This window comes from Zootoca vivipara, chromosome 2 (genome assembly GCF_963506605.1).
Source record: "Zootoca vivipara chromosome 2, rZooViv1.1, whole genome shotgun sequence".
Lineage (NCBI taxonomy): Eukaryota > Metazoa > Chordata > Lepidosauria > Squamata > Lacertidae > Zootoca > Zootoca vivipara.
Window position 1 is genome coordinate 95,882,170 of NC_083277.1, and position 9,198 is coordinate 95,891,367.

Genomic DNA, 9,198 nt, shown 5'->3' on the forward strand with positions numbered 1-9,198 from the left:
TTGTGGGGCCAAGCTTGCACTCCTGCTGGCAGGTCAGTGAACTTCCCTCGATTAGCCTCCCTTTGCCTTACACCATGGGGCAATCAGCAGCCCATGTAGTTACTTCCTAGGTAGGGAGTGGCATAGCCCAAGCTGGCGTTTCAGGGTGACATGAGTAAGAGCTGCTGGTAAAATGGCTGTGACAACTCAGACATTTTTTTATGACCTTTGCTGTCTTTCGTTCCTCCTATACAGCCAATATCTGTTTCTCACATGTAGAAAGTTTTTTCCTCCGACATCTCTCCTCTACCCTTCCATGACAGAAAGGCAATGAGGTTCTGCTTTTCTCTTAATTAAATTGGCTGCTGCTATCAGCGGTGTTTGTTAAGGGGGTGCAATGCTGGTTGATACAGGTTTCTAATTTTTTTTATTTTTAAAAATACATAAAATCGCTTGCCAAAATACACCTTTCCCGTCGCTTGCTGAATTTCATTTTCTTCCCCACAGGACGTTTCACAGAAGCAACAACAGCCCCAAACCCTAATAGCCTGGGCTGTCTTGTTCTCAAACCCTTCCAGCTGGAATGTACTGTCTGTATCTTCCAAAAAAGAAATGAAGAGTAAAAAACAAACAAAAACTTCACTGTTCTAATGAAATGTCCTAAGATACAAGAGAAATTAAGCAGGCAATTATGGGAAAGGTACACTGGTTTTTATAATATATCTTACAGTTTGTATTAGTGTTGCAAAAAGAAAAGGGGTGAAAAGGACAAATGAGGGTAAAATCTGCAAGCTGCAATTTTTATGTATAAGCGCACATTTGAAATAATTACTGTAACTTAAGTAGAAATAAGTAGAACTGCGGGAGGCAGTGGAAGACAGGCGTGCCTGGCGTGCTATGGCCCATGGGGGTCACGAAGAGCCGGACACGACTAAACGACGAAACAACAACAAGAAGTAGAAATACAGGACATCTCACCATAGTGGGGAAGACCCCCAGCTGGCTTGTGTCATACTGCCAACCAGGGACTGAGATCTGTTGATGGGCAACTTCAGGGCTCCTGCTCTTCCTTCTTACAGTTCTTTAAATCAGACTCAGTTTGGATGGCCCTCCAGTAGAGGACTGTCCTCTGTCAATCCTTCAAAAGAGAGGACTATCCTATGTAAAACCACCTGACCACCCCGATTCATGCTTACCTTGTTTTTTTTCCAGAAGAAACACCTGAAGTGGTGAGGTATAAAACACACGGGGGTCAAAAGAAGCCTCACTTATTCCAAAGACGTTTTGGCACCTGAAATGGAAAATCGAAACACCACTTCTAAAAAGTGAAAACACAATAATTCATCAAGGAGCTGTAACCTAGCCAAGTTTTAATAGTATTTTAAATCTGCTGCCCATGAAATCTGTTAGGGGAGTGTGTGTGTGTGTGTGTGTGTGTGTGTGGAAGGTCTGCGTATAGATTGTGTTCAAGAACCACCAATAGCGATTGCTGGCTGAATCTGAGTTAATGCAGATGCAGCTCTTTTTAGCAGTACTGACTCTCGACTGCAGCATTTATGTTTGGATCCAAACGCAGCTGTGTCTTGGACCTTAAAGGGTTATGGCAGACTATTTAAATCCAATTAACATTTCAACTCTTGAGTTTAGGGGGCTTGCTAAGCTTCCTCCGCATTTTCTTATTTTGGCCCTGGCGAACCAAGATCTCAAACTAGCTTCATCATCCACTTTCCAGTGTCTTAATAGAAGCCTTTCTCTAAAACCATACTTGCCACACTGGATTACTTTTATGCTGCTTCTCAAATTAAGTGTAAGGAGAAGGGTGCCTTTTGGTGCTCTTTATTGGGAAGATCTGCCACCACCATCACAGCAAGAACAAGGAATGCAAAGCTGCCCTTTCTGTAGCCTCATAACCCTCACGTTCTCTGTCTGGAATAGCAGTGCTTGTTCTTATTCCTTCCCCCATTCTTGGCATCAGAGAGACATGCTTTTCCCAGATGGGTGCTAATTTTTCTTTTAGCCAAGGTGATCTTGGAAAGATGCTTGGATACACCTCAAATTGCTCCTGGCTTTTCCAATTTATCTTGTTACAAATGATGTTACCTTTGCCAGCAGTTACTAGCATTGCCCAGGGCTTTTCACTGGATGTCTTCTTGCAGTACTTTTGCCCTCCAAATCCACAATGCTACAAATGGACCAGCTGTTCTGTTTGAGGCCCCTGCTTTCCAGGTACTGTATCTCCTTTTGTTATTTTAAACTGGGTGCTTTGCTCTCTATCACGTTAAGTGCTCTGCTTAATAATAATAATAATAACAATAATAATAATAATAATAAAAAATTCTGCTGGTTCCCTGATCTGGACCATATACTGCCTTCCTTCTCTACCAGGGGAATCCTTTGTGTCCCCCCCCCCCCAATGATACAAAAGACGTGCTGGGAATACTGCTAGTATAACCCAAGTCCCTTTCAGATCTTATTCAGATATACATTGCATGTGTGGAAAAGGAGCAGGACAGGACAGTGCTTCTGGTCCTGCCTTGGACAACATGCCTCCTGCTAACCCTCCTGCTAACCCTTTGCATGCAGAGCTCAAGGTCTTGAAAGGGGCACCAGCGTACTTACAGCAACAGTGTCTTCAGCTGTAGCTCTGGAAACAAAACATGGCCACAAAAGCACCCACCAATCACCATGTCACTTGTTGATGTTGCCTTCACATGAGCCACGCATGAAAAACACCAATAGTAAACACAGTTATGGCATGGATAATAGGGGCCTCTCCCACCCACAGGACACAAACATATACTCCCCCAGAATAGATGACCATTGTCTACCACAGCCCAGGGGTCAGAAGACACCAGAATGTAGAATCCAGAGGTTTCCAAGGAGAAATGTTTGAGGCCTGCAAGAGACCGAATGATTCAGGGAATCGACAACATCTGGCTCCAAGGTCTGTTCCCCTCCCACTTCAAATTCTTTCTAAATCAGCCTTCATTAAGCTGGTGCCCTCCAGATGTTTTGGACTACAGCTCCTATCAGCCCCAGCCAGTACTGTTCTAAACTCTCCTAAGGGAGGTGACGGAATAAACATTCATCAGAAACATTACAAAAGAAAAGGGGTGAAACCATTTCCCCTCCTAGGTTGAGAGAGCTGGTTAGGCCTGAACTACTAGAGTCATTTCTACAGAACTTCCTTACGCTATTTATTGGGCTTGTTCTCACAATGAGATATTGAGACGTATCATGTGAAGTCACCATTATTTACATTTTAATTAGGGGAAATGATGGCTGAAAGAGCAGGGCCACATATGAGTCAGGAGCAGAAATGTATCTGTGGCATAGATTGGAGTGTACACAGGTTTTCAAGACATGGGTCTCAGACCGATGCACTCATGTATCTTCATAATGTCAGTACTAAAGATAATTCCATAATATATATTCTGTACTTTTTCTGTCCAAAAAGTCAAGTTACTTTTTAAAGACTGTCTGGAACATTCTGTCACTAAGAGAAGGAAGAGTGAACAAGCTACCCAGAACTTAATATCCCTTTAAAAAAACCCACCCTGAGTGGTAGTTTTGAGTAGCATTTGTACAGTAACTTGTGCAATATTTGCCTGTAAGAAGAGTTTTCAGGGAAAGGGTTGCATGATTTTATTGGATGACGAGTCCTATGTTCCACTGCATTTGATGACATCAACATTATTGCTTCCCCAGATCCAACCAGTTCTGGTGGTATGGGAAAAACATACCTAAGCTGATCGAACTAATCATAGCCCAAGCAGGCTGCATAATGATAAAACCTTCAGCTGTCTTGAGTGGCCTCCTGGGAAGCAATTGTAAGAAAATACAGTCGTTCGCTTCTGCAAGAACCAGCCCAGAGGCATCTGCAGCCCGTAGAAAGACAGTAACTATAAACTGCGTGTCAAGAAGAGGAATCTTCTCAGCTTTACTTAAGTCCTTTAATAACTCCTTCCCAGCTCCAAACGTCGGGCAGCCATAGTGACTACATGCAAAGCGTTGATGAACACAACATCACTTTCCTTGTAGCAGTTGCTCCCCAATTTCTGTCTGGGGCAGCTCCCAAATCGTGCGAACATGATTGGCCTGACTCATTTCCCATGAGCAAAATCTGCAGTTTTACATGGCACCATCCCGTTTCCAGGGAGTTACGTGGGGATCTGAGGAAAAACAGGCTCAAGCGGTACCTGCTAGGGTTGGTGATAAGGAAGAGCCAGGGTCTCTGTGCACTTTCTCTGCTGAAGGAGCAGGTAGGAACTACACCCTGACCAGGTGTTGTGTGGTGCAGGAGAGCATCAGCCCTAGCTCTCCACAGGACAGTCCCCAAATGGCTGAGTTATGAAGTGAGCCTTTTAGTGCATGACACTGCTTATATTATGCCTCATGGACAGCAGTTCCACGGGGAACCGCAACACACTTCTGGGTTAATCACTCTCTCTTGCTTGCTGCGATCTCAACCTCTAGGGACTAGGACAAGCCCAGAGCGTTGACTGAGCGTCTGGGCTCCTTGCTCCGCAGCCACCTTCCAGCAACAGGACTGAGCTTGCATCCATGGCATAGTGCAATGAACATAAACTAGGGCAGGCTCAGGATATAGCAAGGCTCAAAAATCATAGCCTATGAGAGCAGCAACATTACAAAGAAGCTTGCATACAAGCTTTACATAGGCAAACCACATCCGCAGACTGGAGATGCTCTTTTGTTTTAACTTCACTTCTGTCCCTGTGGCAGGTGGAGGTAAAGCAAGGCACAGAGTTTAAGATTTAAGGCAGGGGTCAGCAACCTTTTTCAGCCGTGGGCCGGTCTACCATCCCTCAGACCATGTGGTGGGCCGGACAATATTTTTTTCAGAAAAAATGAATGAATTCCTATGCCCCACAAATAACCTAGAGATGCATTTTAAATAAAAGGACACATTCTACTCATGTAAAAACATGCTGATTCCCGGACCGTCCGTGGGCCGGATTGAGAAGGTGATTCGGCAGCATCCGGCCCACGGGCCTTAGGTTGCCTACCCCTAGTTTAAGGTTTGGAAAGGACAAGAGCTGTGCAGCCGGCTCCTCCCTCCAACCCTCCCCTCTGCCCACATGTTTCATTAAAGTAGCATTAACCGTGGGTGGCATTGAGGTGAGGAGGTGCAGCGGTGGTAGCAGTTGAGAAGCTTCTGTCTGTGACCAGCAGAATCAGCAACCAAGAGGTAAAGGGCCACAGGGATGGAGGGCCAAGAAGGGGTGCCCTGTAACTCTCATTCGGACACACTGAAGAGGTGTAGCGATCCTCTTCGCAACCTGCCGAATATGCTTAAAGGCAGAATTCAGGAGAAGGATCCATTTTCTGGGAAAGGGATCATTCTCGGGTTGTTAGTTGTGGAGAGACAAGTCAGTGTCTGAGATCGGTTTACATCCACCCAGTTCTAAATGTTGACATGAGGAGAGTCTTTTGGGGAGGACCTGTCAGAGAGAAGGAAGTAGCCTTGGGTTCTCCTAAACAGAGGGAAGCTGCCTTGGACTGGGTCAGACCTTTGCCTACACTGACTGGCAGCAGTTCTCTGTGGTTTCAGACCAGGACCTCTCCCATTTCTACTAGGAGATGCAGAGGAGGAACTGGCATCTTTTGCATGGAAACTAGCGACAGCCCTTCAAAGCATAAGCTCACAGGGCAGAGAAGATAGGCCATCTACAGGGTTTGTTGTTGTTTAGTCATTTAGTCGTGTCCGACTCTTCGTGACCCTGTGGACCAGAGCATGCCAGGCATTCTTGTCTTCCACTGCCTCCTGCAGTTTGGTCAAACTCATGTTAGTAGCTTCGAGAACACTGTCCAACCATCTTGTCCTTTGTCGTCCTCTTCTCCTTGTGCCCTCAATCTTTCCCAACATCAGGGTCTTTTCCAGAGAGTCTTCTGTTCTCATGAGGTGGCCAAAGTATTGGGAGCCTCAGCTTCAGGATCTGTCCTTCCAGTGAGCACTCAGGGCTGATTTCCTTAAGAATGGATAGGTTTGATCTCCTTGAGTCTCCTCCAGCACCATAATTCAAAAGCATCAATTCTTCAGCGATCAACCTTCTTTATGGTCCAGCTCTCACTTTCACACATCGCTACTGGGAAAACCAGACTTTGCTATTTGGCAAAACAAATACAAGCATTGCCAAAGCAGTTACTGAAACGAATGACAGAAAGCTATCTGAATCAACAGTTGAGCAATGGGGAATGAAGCCAAACAAGAGGTGTAAGTCACAGGGAGTTGGAAAGTTACCATAGGTGAGAAAGGCACATCTATTTGTAAGTCTGAATATTTGACTCTGTCTGGGTGGCCGTCTTGGGCATTAGGATCTGCAGAGGCGGCTTCCTTGGTACTTCCGTCCCTCTCCGAAATGCAGGGAATGGCAGAGAGGGAGTCCTGTAGCAGCCCCCAAACTGTGGAACTCCCTCCTCACAGATGTATACCTGGCTGGCATCTAACAATACAGTTTTCAGTGAGTGCTGAAGATGTGCCTCTTTACCCTTGCCTTTGAACCACTAAGGTGTTCTGTTCTGTAGGACCCACCTCTTTTGCTGAATTGAATTGATATTGTTCTGATCAACCTGGAATGGTTTTATACCGGTAATAGTTTCATCTGTTTTTATAACTGCATATCGCTGTAGCCTGCCCTGGGACCTTCTGGTGAAGGGCAGATAAGAAATCTTATACACAAATAAGGAAATTTTCTTTCTTTCTTTCTTTCTTTCTTTCTTTCTTTCTTTCTTTCTTTCGCCTTCCTTCCTTCCTTGCTTCCTTCCTTTGTGGAGTAAGATGTTTCATCTTGTGTTTCACAAAGCCTAATCTCCTGAAAGTACAGGGGTTAGCTGTTGTGTCAGTTTCATAAGCAAGTTCCTGTCAACAGAGAACCTATATTTTTGACTTATCAAGTCCCCCAGTCTTCAGCTGGAGCCAAGTTAGCAACACTTCTTGAAGTCTATGCTGTGCCTCTGCTAGGAAGACGGAGGGAGATCTTGTGACTGGATTAACTGTGATTTCCTAGAACTGGTGCCTTAGAACAGGAGCCTTGGCATGGAGGCCTCCAGCACATGATGGCGGGGCTGATGGGAGTTGTAGTCTAATGAATCTCGAGGACCCCTAGTTGGAGAAGGCAGTTCTATAGCAAGTGAAAAAATAGCTGGTATAAACGTAGATGCTATAAATGTACAAGTCTTAATCAAAATAGCATACTTTAAAAATTAAGTTGACTGCAATGTGTTAGCATAGTGTGGGGCAGTTGCCCTGGGCGCAAAATTGTTAGGGGCACAAAGTTTCAACATCTTGTGCTGGCGTGCTTCTGTCACTGAACTCTGTTGAAAACAGCATTTCCATGCGAACCAGGAAGTAACCTCTCCAGACAACAGAACGACTCTTCTTTTCTTATCTCCATGGCTGTGATCTCCTGGGTCCATTAGGCAGTTGAATGCACATGTGCACTCCATCTGTTTATCTCCCTCCCACTCATCCCTTCTGCGTGGCTCCACCCATGCTACACCACTGCTGCAATGTTCTGTTCTGTTCTGTCCTAATACCATACTTTAAATAAAGAAACAGATGTATGTACAAGCTTCCTTTACGAGCATAGGTCTCACAAGGTGGCAAACAAGAACGAGATATGTTAAGGACCATCTGAAGTGTCAAAAAGAAAGAAAATAATACATGACCGAAGGAGGCATAGAGTCTTGAGATTTAGTTGCATGAAAGATGTGACAGAAAGGCAGTGAGCAGCTGAGTTGGGAGGGCAGAGCCTGGGAGATAGGAGAACAGTGGCTCGGGCATCTCAGTCAGATATTTCCCCTCCAGGAGACTTCCAGCACCAGTTAATTCAGAAAATTGTGGCAGCTGCTAAGCTGCTGGAATATTTTAGGGTAGGTTCAGTTTCAGTGGGAAAGCAGGGGCCCTGCCCTGCCAAGTCCCTTTAAGTTGGCTTACAGGGTGACCTCCTCACCATTTCCAGGGTAAAAGAGGATGCGTTTGTTAAGGACTATTTGAAAGTACATCGCAGTACTTTTGCAAAAGGTCTCACCATCCTGCACTAAAAGGGGAAGCAGGAGAATTATTAGAGGGACAGACATCTGAGCATAAAAGGGAAATGTGAAAACTAGAAGGGGTATAAAAGTGCTAGGAGGTACAAGAGGAAACACACACACACACACACACACACACACACACACACACACACACGGGTCTTTTAGGAACAAAACAGCTTTAAGGTCACAAGGGGGGACGATGAGATTAATTGCTCAGAACAGAATGACAGTCTTCAAAGCTGGGGTGGGAGGTGGGGAGGACAGTGTCCAAATAAGAGCAGTTGAATGATTGTCTTCAAAGGTGAAAATAACTGTGAAATGACAATTCCCAGCCTGGAAAAAAACAAACCAACCCTATCTGTAGAAGAATTAAATCTAGAATGGATTGACAATAGAATGGCGGTATGCAGAAGACAGTTCCTAAGGATAAACCAACACTGAAATCGACAGTGTTAGGAACAGAACGTTAGGCCTCAAGATCAGAGACACAGTCAGGAGTGAGGTAATAACAGTGAATGACAGTCCAACCACAGGGCACCCAGAGCCCCGCTCCCTCAAACTCCTTGGCCTTGCATGCTGCTTGCTGCTGCTGCCCATCACTTTCACCACGTGATAGCAAAGAAATACCTTTCTTTCACTTTCCCATGTCCGGCATTTTAGAAGAAAAAGCATCTCAGTTGCGTACCCCCACCCCCAAAATCACACCACATTTGCTTCTGTTATTATTACAACAACAACAACAACAACAACAACAACAACAACAACAACACCCCCGCCCATCTGGCTTGGTTGCCCCAGCCATAACCAAGAAGTGTCCTAACAGGGTATTTCTGGGTAAGCAAACTGCCACAGTAAAACTTTCAGGTACTGTAATTTAATTCTCCCCTGTCCAATGCATATTGTTTTGGCTCCTGACACATTGCTGTTTTTGCCTGCCAACAAGCAGGGAGATTCTGTTTAAGCGCCTACCTTACGGTTGTTTTTGTTTTCCATATATCTGACTTCTGTCAAGGAACCTACAAAACCAGGTTTTGGGGTGGTGGTGGATGCTGAGGGGTTGAGGAGAGTTTGTTTTTGGTGTGTGCTGACCTAAGGGAGTTGAGGAGTGTGCAGGAATCCAACACCCTGCTAAATATGTCAAGAGGAAATGTACTGTGTATCCCT